The 12,386-nt window shown below is 37.5% G+C and overlaps 1 pseudogene; it reads right to left on the bottom strand.

The window, feature by feature from the left end:
- Nucleotides 1-3,708: 3,708 nt before the first annotated feature.
- Nucleotides 3,709-11,458, bottom strand: LOC109266998 (olfactory receptor 51I1-like; annotated as a pseudogene).
- Nucleotides 11,459-12,386: the final 928 nt, after the last annotated feature.

Genomic DNA, 12,386 nt, shown 5'->3' with positions numbered 1-12,386 from the left:
TATTTTCTCTATATTAGAAGAGATAACCAATTTAAAAACTGCTATTCAGGATCTACTGTGTGCCAAGTAATATGTTAGGCACCATGAATTCAAAACAATAAAATACTTAGGTTTTCTCAAGAAATATTTAATCTAACTAATGAGGGAAAGAGAGGCAGAACGCTTAGATAAAAGATCATAACTGTGATCATGAATGATGACTTTGGTAGTGGTAAGGAGAAATGACAACAGGAAGCCAAGCTCAATGTGTTTGGTGTGTGAGTTGGAGGAAAATCACATTGCCCCACGTGCTAAACTGAGGAGTCCAACTCTGGATTGTAAAAGATCAATGAGGGATTAATTTTATAGAGAAAACAAAATGTCTCCTAATTCTTGATTGGCAATGTTGTTTAAGCTGAAGCACGAAAATTCAAAATTGATGATAAATTTATGACTGTATGTTTATTATTTCTGACTACTTCTTATAGTTGGATATTAACTAATGTCTGAACCTTCTGACTTTTAACAAAAAGTAAAGGAGCTTTCTGAAAAGAATAATATATAAGGATCTGATAAATAGTTATTCTTACTCATTTTGCTACTTCATTCAGAATTCATGCTTTATTTGGATATTGTTTTATTTCACATTCCATACTGAGGGTAGATAGGGTTATATTCTGACTGTTAAAGCAAGGCTACATCTTTTTTTTTTTTTCGCCTAAATTTCCAAGAGGAAAAACAAATTAGTTTATTCTCTTCTAGGGTCAACTCTTGAAGTTAGAGTAAGCAAAGGAAGAATTGTCCTGCTAGGATCAGCATAGGAAGCAAGTAAAGAGAGAGACTTAGTTGTCCATGGGAATGAATAAACATGCAGTTATCATTAGCAAGAATTTCAAACAACTTTAAGAGAGATTTGAATGAATTTCTAAAGGATAGCTCAAGCAATCAACTGGAAAATATTTTAATGTATGTTTGACATATTTGGTAGACACCAGAATCATATAAAAGACCTAGATTTAATATTCGTATAGCTTACATTCTACCCATGGAAATCAGGAAATAGCAGCAAAACCATGTTACAGAATGTAATTAGTAAGGCTGAGGCTTGCTTTGAATTGTTAATATGAATTCAGAGGAAAGTAAGCTAGTGAGGACTGGGGTTGCCAAGATCTTCTGCCTGCAAGACAGAGAAGATCAAGAGCATAAGTATTATGGAAGCTGGAAATCTATCTCAATTCCAAAAGCATTCAGTAAGCTCTATCTGTTAGGTATTAACAACATAAAGGGAGTTATTTTTTTTTTAAGTATGGTCTTTACCTTTATGGAGAGATTATTTGAGAAGTATAATTAAGACGCTGAAAAAATTAAATAAAATTCTAACTCTTAAACTGTTTCTTCATCTTTTAAGGCCTAATTTAATCATTTTCTTTATTGTGAGTCTGGCCAAAAGCCTCCTAACTCTGACTTCCCTGAGCATGAGTAGAAGGAACTGGGGATCATTTTTCAGCAACTGTTTCATTGTCTTAAAACACTGCACAATTTTCCTTTGAGGAAATCCTTACTTGTCTGTAGAGTTTGAATGAGACCAATAATAACAAAATTCTACCATATCCCTCCCCTGATCTTTCAGCTATAGATATTAAAAACTGAGGAAAGAAAATCTCCTTCATGTTTTATGCTAGAGTTAGTGTGAAAGAGTCTCCTTTCTGGAAGGCGATCACATCATACGTGGTCATCATGCTCCATAGCTTTGTGGAAGCAATACCTGTCTACATTAGGAGAGCATGAGTATGGAGGAGAAAATAAGCAGATATAAGAGGATGCCCCAGAGAGGAAAAGTGACATGACAGTGTTGAGTCCTTAAGCTTGAGTCCCTGAGATCCTTCCTTTAAATCTGTGACCTATCCTGATAATTTTGTTTTACATTTCTTCACTTATAAATTAAATGATGAGGTAACTTAATGGCATATTCTGTCTGTTATGAAGTGGATTGGATACTTTATTTGATTCTGTCTTAAAGTATGCCAATGTATTCCTGTCTTGTCTCACTTACTAAGTGGTACTTCCCTAAATGATGGCATTTTTGTCTGATTCATCTGTCCCATACAGTGTGGTATATAGTGAACCCCAGAATGGTTGTGTGAAGATGTAAAATAAGGAGTCACAAAGGACAAAAGGTGAAAATAAAAGAATTAAATATTATTATTGAATCAATAAATTAATGAACCATGAATTCATGTCCACATAACTTGATTAAAAAAGGATGAAGTAATAGGGCACCTGGATGGCTCAGTTGGTTAAGTGTCTGACTTGATTTTGGCTCAGGTCATGATCTCAAGGTTCATGAGATAGAGTCTCACATTGGGCTCTGTGCTGACAACATGGAGCCTGCTTGGGATTCTCTCTCTCCCTCTCTCTTGGCCCCTCCCCCTGCTCTCTCTCTCTCTCTCTCTCTCTCTCTCAAAGTAAATAAATAAACATGAAAAAATTTTAAATGGATGAAGTAATAATGTCTAGCTCTGCTGTATTATAGTTATTTTAGAGGCATCACTAGTATATATAAAGAATTTGATGCCTGTCTCTGATCTGCAATGATAATACTGGGCATATAAATATGATATACACAAATGAAATATATAAACCTGGTCTGAATCATTTTACATATTTGCAAACAAACATATTTTATAAAATATATATAAAAAGAGAACTCTAAATAAGTCTTTGAACAAACTGTATTATCCTCTGGTCACCTTTGATATCACCATCTGAATGACAGAAGCCTTTATTCATTTGTATTTATCTTTAAATCCTGGCTTGGCCTTTGTCCTCTACCATATTTTTGGTTTATAATAAAATTATTCATATTCATTGAACATTTGCAATATACTCTTCATTGTTATAGACATACATAACTTATCACATTTCTTCTTACAGTGTCCTTACAGAGTAGATACCATTATTAACTCATTTTCACTGATAGAGACACTGAAGCACAGAAATCAGGGTCATCATGTTCCCTGGATACATAACAGATAAGTTTCAGAGTCCTGATTTTAGCTTAAGCAGTATATATTTATATCTTCAACTAAATATGAAATCTAAATTAATACAACCTGAGAAAATCAAGAATACATTACATAAATGGAAGATTTTAGGTACACTGCTTTGTTATATTTTCATTTTAATCTCTCACCGAATTTTCATGTTATATGAGGCTTAGATTGAGATGGTTTCAGCAAAGGAATCATAAAACATAAACATATTTAAATAAAAATTATGAAAGTGAAAATAAGCCTTCTTTTCTCTCATTTGGAATATTCCCCTCTATAATATCTCAAACTCCCAAAAGATAGTATATGTCTGTATAACAATGTAAATATTTTATTTTAAATAATATTTCAGCCATATAGCTATACATGTGGGAGTCTCAGATAGAAGTATCTGTAGGACTCTTTAGATTGAAATGGGCTCATAGGTGAGTGCTGTAAACACCAGGAATGAGAAACATAACTGAAGGTGAAAGGGGTTTTGGGCATCTTTCTTGATCGAATATTTAAAACCAGAGAGGAATACAATATTTCTAGAAAAATTACAATAAAACCATACAGAGATGTACTAAAGGAAGTACCTGAGCACACAGGAAAATAATGTCTGTTGGTTCTTCTTTTTTCAATATCCCTGGTAACTTTCAGTCAGTCCCTCAAAGGGATCTTACTCTGTTCCATCAACCTACTTAAGTGCAAACAGTCTACATTTTGCACTTCTAATTTGTTTTCTTTTCACACTAGAAACAAAAGAGTTGAGGACAGGTGTGAGGAAAAGGATAATGTTGGACATAGTGATGTGGGGTAAAGGGGAGTTGTATCTGCCTGTCCTGTGGATCAGAACTAAGGCAATAAGTGGGACCTAGACAATGAGGACCATGACAATGTGGTAGACACGTGTGTTGAGTTTCTTAAGTCATCCTTCCCCAGAAGCAATGCCAAGAACTGTCTTCAAGATCAAAGCATAAGACAGAAACAATAAAGACAGAGTCAACACCAAAGGTGCAGAGAACCAATGCCAACCCATGGGTGATGTTCACATGAATGGACACACAAGCTAGCTTCATCACTTCAGGGTGGAAGCAGAATGAGTGGGATAGGATGATGTTCTTACAGAAGGGAAGCCATTTGAGCTGGATGAGCAAGAAGGCCATCAGCGCCACTCCTCGAGCCATAGCAGCCAATCCCACCTGAGTAATGCGGGAATGGGTCAGGACCACAGTGTAGCACAGTGGGTTGCGTATGGCAACAAAGCAATCAAAAGCCATGGCTTACAGGAGGGCTGACTCCACAGAAGAGAAGTGTGGATGAAGAACATCGGAGCTAGGCAACCATGGAACTCAATCCTGTGGTTAAGGAGAAACATATTGGGTACAGTAGGCAGTGTAGATGCTGACATGCCTGTGTCGGTGGCTGCCAACATGGATAAGAATACATACTGAGGCTCATGAAGGCTGGGATTCTTGTGTATTATGGTAATTATGATGCTGTTCTCCAGGATGGCAATTATATACGTGATGCTCAGTTGGATGGAGACTCAGATATGAGTCTTCCTGAAGTAAGGAAGAAGGGTGGCTGGTAGTAGGTGCCATTGAACATAAGCATGATGCTAAACCTAAAAAAGAGAACACGTGTAGGAAAATCAAGTGGTAAATTAATTCAAGTTCATTCAGTGGTTGAAGAGAGAGTCTAGAGGCAGAAACAAACTAAATATCTGTTGCATGCCAAGCAAACTGAATAGGGTAGAATGTAGTTTAATTCAGAAGGCCTATATGAGTAATTCTTAGGTGATTTGTAACTGCTATCCTGTGGGCAATTTTGTGGATGCAATGGTAGCCTTCAAAAACACTACCAGATAAACTAAGGAAGTTTTGAACAGAAACATTCACAGAACAAAGTAATATTCACAAATCACATGATTAACTTAGTTAATTTAAAACACACAGTGAGAAGCAGGAGGACAGAGATGGGGTTGTGTTAATACACATAGAATTGCATCCAAGTAGGAAGGAAGGCCCACAGTATCTGAATGCTAGATTATGAAATATTTCTCTGTCCTGTCTCTCTGCTGATCATGTTAGAAAGATCACCAGAGTTGAGGTTTGAGCAAAGGGAATCCTACAGATGAAAGGTACCTGGGGTCAACTCACACTTTATCAGGCACACAGCATCATGTATGCATGACCACAGCTGTAGCTCATCAATAAGACTGCGGAATATCTATGAATTTTACCTGTATTTCTTATGCTGAGAGCATGTGGGACCAGGACAAAACCACAACGGATGTCATTAATAGGTGACTGATTTAGGTATCACACAGCCGCCATTCTAGACATGGCATTATCATGCCTTATGACTTTTTTTCTATTCTTCTTATCTATAAATAAAATTTTTGTTTGTCATAGATTCCATATGTTTTATCTTTAACATGTTGTTTAATAACTCCTATAACTTACCTACTATCCATATTTACCATAATTGATGAATGATGCCTATATCTTAGTCATATGATATCTTCTAAGCTACTTATAAATTTACTCCCTATCTATGTTTAACATATCTCATGAGTTTAATCTATACTCCATTTAACATCTTGTTTTTTGGACTCAAGTTAAATATTCTTAAGTAATACAAAAAATACACATTACTACTTTTGGGGATACAAAATTTACTAAGATATGATTTCTGCCTACATATAGGCTACTGTTTGGTGGTGTGATATACAGATACAAACAAATAAGCAAATACATATGTAACACAGTAAGAGTGATATAAAATATATCTATAAATAAAACAAGAACTTAATACATGAATTATAATTATAATGAATTGATTGTGTGGGACAGACCACAATCAACACAGGACACGCTAGGCTAAAATAAACCACACAGGGGCGCCTGGGTGACTCAGTCGCTTGAGCATCCGACTTAGGCTCAGTTTATGATCTCATGGTTCATGAGTTCGAGCCCTGCATTGGGCTCTGTGCTGACAGCTCAGAGCCCAGAGCCTGCTTCAGATCCTGTGTCTCCCTCTCTCTCTGCCCCTCCCCCACTCTCACTTCGTCTCACTCTGTCTCTCAAAAATAAATAAATGTAAAAAAAAAAAAATTTAAATAAACCACACAAACTTGGCACCCAGGACACCAGGCTACCTTAACACATTTCTGTTGTAAGCACAGCCATGAGAATGCTTTCATAGCATTTTGGGGAAAAGTGTGTCTGTATAAAACCAACAGTTGCTGTGCAGCGAGTTGCTGGGCAGGATTATCTGACATAAGTTTATTGCCTTAATGGCTATGGCCACTGGCTATTTATAGCTCCCAAGCAAGCATTTATCTCCAGTACCTTAGAAGCAAAACAGAGTTCTCTGTCACTTTAGAGGCATAGGAAGTAGAAGTCACTTATTTAAGAATCAATTGCTAGTGGCTAAGAATCATTTTCAAACCATGTGTCCTACATCAGTATATATTACATCAAACTTCCTGCTTAAAAAACAGAAGTAGAATGTTAAATAAAGGAAACAATAATAGAAGATTAATGTAATTAATAAAAGGAGTTAAAAAAGAGGACATTAATTTTTTTCAATATATGAAATTTATTGTCCAATTGGTTTCCATACAACACCCAGTGCTCATCCCAAAAGGTGCCCTCCTCAATACCCATCACCCACCCTCCCCTCCTTCCCACCCCCCATCAACCCTCAGTTTGTTCTCAGTTTTTAACAGTCTCTTATGCTTTGGCTCTCTCCCACTCTAACCTCTTTTTTTTTTTCCTTCCCCTCCCCCATGGGTTTCTGTTAAGTTTCTCAGGATCCACATAAGAGTGAAAACATATGGTATCTGTCTTTCTCTGTATGACTTATTTCACTTAGCATCACACTCTCCAGTTCCATCCACGTTGCTACAAAGGGCCATATTTCATTCTTTCTCATTGCCACGTAGTACTCCATTGTGTATATAAACCACAATTTCTTTATCCACTCATCAGTTGATGGACATTTAGGCTCTTTCCATAATTTGGCTATTGTTGAGAGTGCTGCTATAAACATTGGGGTACAAGTGCCCGTATGCATCGGTACTAAAAAAGAGGAAATTTATAAAAGACAACTGAAGAATGGCAATTATCGTGACCCAGACTCTTGTACAAGTGCAGTGAGAGACAGAACAATAGAAAACTGTGAGACACAGTTGCCAAATATTATTGAACCCTTAATATGTACCACATATTGTTCCATGATTTGCAGTTGATAACAGATGCTATGCAACTTATGATCCCTGTTCTAAAGTTCCTGATGGAGTACAATATATTTGGTGGAAAGCACATCAGTTCAAAACTATGAACAAGGAAAGGCATTGTATAACGAACTCTCACAATGAATAGAACTTCACTATTTTTTTCTCAAACATTATTTTATTTGGTTATAATTTCACCCCAGCAAGGAGGAAGCCAGCCTTACTATACCCAAACCAAAATTGGGGCACCTGGGTGGCTCAGTTGGTTAGGTGTCTGACTTTAGCTCTGGTCATGACCTGCAGTTCATGAGTTTGACCCCCGCATCAGGCTCTGTGCTGACAGCTCAGAGCCTGGAGCCTGCTTCAGATTCTGTGTCTCCCTCTCTCTCTGCCCCTCCCCAACCCTCTCTCTCTCTCTTTCTCTCTCTCTCTCTCTCAAAAATAAATAAACATTAAAAAAATTAAAAAAAAACACAATCAAAATAAACAAAACAAAGAAAACAAAGAGAAACAAAAACCAAAAGCACACTAAACCTTAAATTAGGCTTGGAAGGGTAAATAATTCCTAAGGTCACATGACTTTCAGTCAGCCCTTAGAAAAGCCTAATTTTTCTGTCCTATTGTGCTCTTTCAACAACACTCCTCTGTTAAATTATATAAAACAAATATGCAAATAGCAGGCATACATTGAAAGAGAAGTAAATGAGGACTTGAAAAGCCATAGAAGGATTCAAGGAGAGAATGAAATGTAACTTGTCATTGGCTGATGAAGAACTTTAATTGGAAGAGGCAAAATCAGAAATAATTGCAGGCTGATTGACTTCAAGAGCAAAGGTGTGGAATTCAGAATAAGGCTTATAAGGGAAGAGCACTGAGAATATCCTCCTGAATAGAATGAAGAGTTGTAAAAAGAGGGAAAGTTAAATAAGATAGAATAGGTAGAATGGAGTCTTGTTGGAAACCATAAGGTCGGGGTAAAGAGGATGCGGTATGCATAATGAGACTTCTACCAAGTATCAGAACCCAAAACACATTAGTAGGTAAGGCTGTGTGGTCTCAGGACAAACCCCTCAGCAATTCTTATAATCATTAAAAGGTCAAGTGGTAAAAACCTAAATTAGAATATTTGATTCACTAAGGAGAAATGGAGGCAAGGGTGTTTTGGGGGGAAAAACAACCAAACAAACAGGATTTAGTTAACTAGATGTGTAGCAAGAAGTCCCCCACTCTCATTTTATGCTAAGATTTTGAGTCTGAGTTCTTGGCTTAGATATTGACAGGAAAAGTTATTTCAGTTCGTTTATAGCTATACTTTGGAATAGATGATGTCTGTAATGGGAAGGATGGCCAAAAGGTGTAGAGCTAATGAGGTTTATTTGATGTCCATACTCAGGAACTTGGAGGAGGAAAACAAACAAGAAAGCACAGGATACACAAGAGTAGATTAAGAAAAAAAGAGAGCGGAAGAGTGGACTGTCCTGGAAATAAAATAATGAGAAGGTTTCAACAAATAGATAGTCAAAGGAAGTAAATAAATGTTCTGTAACGGAAACACGAGAACTGAAAAATCCCCTATGGTGTTCTTGGTGATTAGAGAGGTTGTTGTTAAAAGTGGTTCTAGAACAGAACACCAGAGGTGTGTGGGTGGCTTAGGTGGTCAAACATCTGACTTCGGCTCAGGTCATGATCTCACAGTTTGTGAGTTCGAGCCCCACATCTGGCTCACTGCTGTCAGCACAGAGCTCACTTCAGATTCTCTGGCCCTCTCTCTCTGGCCCTCCCCCTCTCCCCCTATCTCTCTCAAAATCAATCAAACAATCAATCAATCACCAGAAAGCAAGACTGACAGGAAGCATCTAGGAGTGAATGGGTAATGAGAAACTGGTTGTGAAAAAATATAAACTATATGTTTATATTTATAAAATCTATAAAAATGTAAGTTACACAAACATAGCATAAGATTTTTCACAAAATAACAGAGATAAGAAAGACGATTTAAAATGGGGTTTAAGACCTTACGCTCTGGAGTCAGAGAGACTCAAATCAGAATCCTGCTACCACCTCCCCTCCAATTTACTAGATTTGTGATCTTGGACCAATTGCTTAACCTTTCTGTTCCTCAATATTCTGTTCTGTAGAATGGATTAACTACAATCTATCACACTGCCTTTGATAGAGAAACTTCAAAATAAAAGGACAACAGAGTGTGCACCGGTGGAAGTAGGGAACTCTAAGAAAGGAGTGAGGTGGATAGGTCTTAAGAAAATCAGGTGGGGGGTAGGGGATTTGGAAAGAGAGCACCTACCTTTCAAAGATCAAAGTCTGCACATTCTTTCAACTGTAGAACAGCATTATTTTTTAAATGTTTATTTATTTATTTATTTATTTATTTATTTATTTATTTGGGGGAGGGGTGGACAGAGAGAGAGAGAGAGTGAAAGACGGAGAGAGACAGAATCCCCAGCAGGCTCCGCACTGTCAGCATAGAGCCCGAGGTAGGGCTGGATCCTGTTGAACCCTGAGATCCTGACCTGGGCCTAAATCAAGAGTTGGTCACTGGACTGACTGAAGCACCCAGGTGCCCTTGTAGAATTGCATTATTAAAGTTACACACTGTTTTTCATCACTCTGCATGATACATATACAAAGAACTTTCAGCAACTGCCAGGTGGATCATATGCTCACTGTGAGAGAGTCTGGCAAGGAAGGAGCTGTTCAGGTACAGAATCTTCTTTTTTTGCAAGTCAGTTGAGGGCTGTGGAACAATAGTCTCTCTTAATTACTCCTGGGTTGAGGTGGGAGGATGCTTTGCTGGTTGTTCAAAGACTCCACAGATCAGGTGTGAGGAGCAATAAGAAAAAATTATCTAGTAACTCTCATCCCATATGTTCTCTTCAAATATTCCAACAAAATAGAGTAGGTTAGTTTCTGTTCTAGTTTCTCAAAAGAGGATAAACCATACTGTTGTAAACTATGTATGACATTGACCACTTAGATCATTTAGTAAAATGGTTTAACTCACTAAGGACTTAACTATCAGAAAAAATTGAGAAAGAGAAAATGGATAATGAGTATATGGAAAGGAATGAAAAGTAAAGGCTAACACTGATAAACAAAAGAGAGAATCAGCAATCTTAATGGTTTGGTTGCCTTAAATTCAGCCACTATTAGAGTATTTTCATTTCCAGTGTTAATCAACCTGTACCCATCTTGAGCTGTAGTAACTTGCTGCTTTCAGGTCTCCATACATAAAGTCTAGTCAGAAAAGTCCTTGGTCACATTTGGGACCAAGGCACCTAGGAAAGACAGTAGCATCTGTTGGACCATGCATAATACTTGGGGCATTTTTCCCTCTTTCAGGTGGAATAGCTAAAAGGCAGTAAAAGGTCTTCTGTCTCTTCCACTTCCTTTGAGGATTGACCAGGCCTGTGATGTCCTAGATCACAGAATCCCTAAGGGAATAAGGTCAGGAAGTAAGTAGTGAAAAAACAAAACAAAATAGCTCAGCAAAATGTCCCTTCATTGTCCTTGTACAGGGTCATTTGTAGCAAAAACCACTTTTGTGAATAAATAATGGAAGTAGCTAGATCCATAGTGAGATTTTTGTGAAAAGTGAGATAAAATGGGGCAACTTATGTCAGGGGGTTTGAAAATTGAGGCAGGAGGCCATTGAGGAGGTAGGTGGACCTTATGCACGTTCTCACCCACTGGAACCTCGAACTTTTGAACTGGGCCAAACCAAAATATTCCAGTGCCACAGTAATGGACTTTTGCTTTCTGATAGCCTTAGCACCCAATTGTTTAGCAGAGATTAGTTTTCTCCTCCCAACAACAACAAAAATTCTTTAACAATGTATAAGGGCATTGCCTTTTGTCTTTAAAAAAAAAAACCCTGGACTTTGGTTCCCTGAATTGGAATTCTGAGACCCCCCAAATAAATGCTTTCATTTTATTTCAGTTCTGTGTCTTTTCTCTGTTGAAAATTTAGTGTCATGTCTGAGTGTGTGTGTGTGTGTGTGTATGTGTGTGTGTGTGTGAATTATTAGAAGAATATAAGGACAAGGGATTGGAATTTATTATTTTTAGTTAAAAAGTTGTTTTTTAATTTTCAAAATGTCAATCTGAATCATACTCATCATGGTTGCCTTAAATTCAACCACTGTAAGAGTGCTTTTATTTCCAGTGTTAACCAACCTGTACCCATCTTGAGCTGTAGTAACTTACTGTTTTCAGGTCTCCATACATAAAGTCCTTGTTCACATTTGGGGCCAAGGCACCTAGGAAAGACAGAAAAATGCTGTCACCTATTTGAGAGAACACAAGTACACAGATGTTAGCTCAGCCAGACCAATTCTGAGACGAAATTTAAAGCATATTGTTATAGTTTTGGATAAATGAAAAGACTGCAAGATTATTGAAAGAACACTTCCCCACAAAAACAAATAAATAATATGTCAATTCAGTTGTTGATGAGTCCCTTCCTCACAGATGCTGGAATGAAAAAGGATTATAAAGACCATCCTGATACATTATTTTATAGATGGGAGACACTGAGCAGGGGTGTGAATTGTCCAGGTTCATCCAACATGTTTATACAGAAATTAAAAATGTAATTTCAGGGCGCCTGGGTGCCTCAGTCAGTTAGGCATCCAACTTCAGCTCAGGTCATGATCTCACGGTCCGTGAGTTTGAGCCCCAAGACGGGCTCTGTGCTGACAGTTTGGAGCCTGGAGCCTGCAGCCTGCTTCAGATTCTGTGTCTGTCTCTCTTTCTGCCCCTCCTCTGCTCGTGCTCTCTCTCTCTTCCTCTCTCCCTATCAAAAATAAATAAAACATCAAAAAAATTAAAAAATGTAATTCCAAGTTTTTTTGACTGTATTTAAGCTTAAGGGTCACTGAATGTGAAGACTAAAAGGTTCTGCAGTCAGAATGCCTGGAGACAAAGCTCCACTGGACTTGGCCACTTAATTTGGTGTCCTTTAACAAATGGCTGAAGCTCACTGTGCCTTTATTTGCATGCCTATGAAATGGGTATTTGTATTAATGCATCAAACATATAAAGAAAATAATACAATTGACAATGTTGAGCTGTACCTGAGCCCCTGTCATCCTGGAAAACAAATGATCAAGCTA

The sequence above is a fragment of the Panthera pardus genome, unplaced genomic scaffold (assembly GCF_024362965.1).
Source record: "Panthera pardus isolate Hobbes unplaced genomic scaffold, ASM2436296v1 HiC_scaffold_12, whole genome shotgun sequence".
NCBI classification, from domain to species: Eukaryota; Metazoa; Chordata; class Mammalia; order Carnivora; family Felidae; genus Panthera; species Panthera pardus.
The sequence above is the reverse complement of the archived record's forward strand: the minus strand, read 5'-3'. Positions and strand labels throughout refer to the sequence as shown.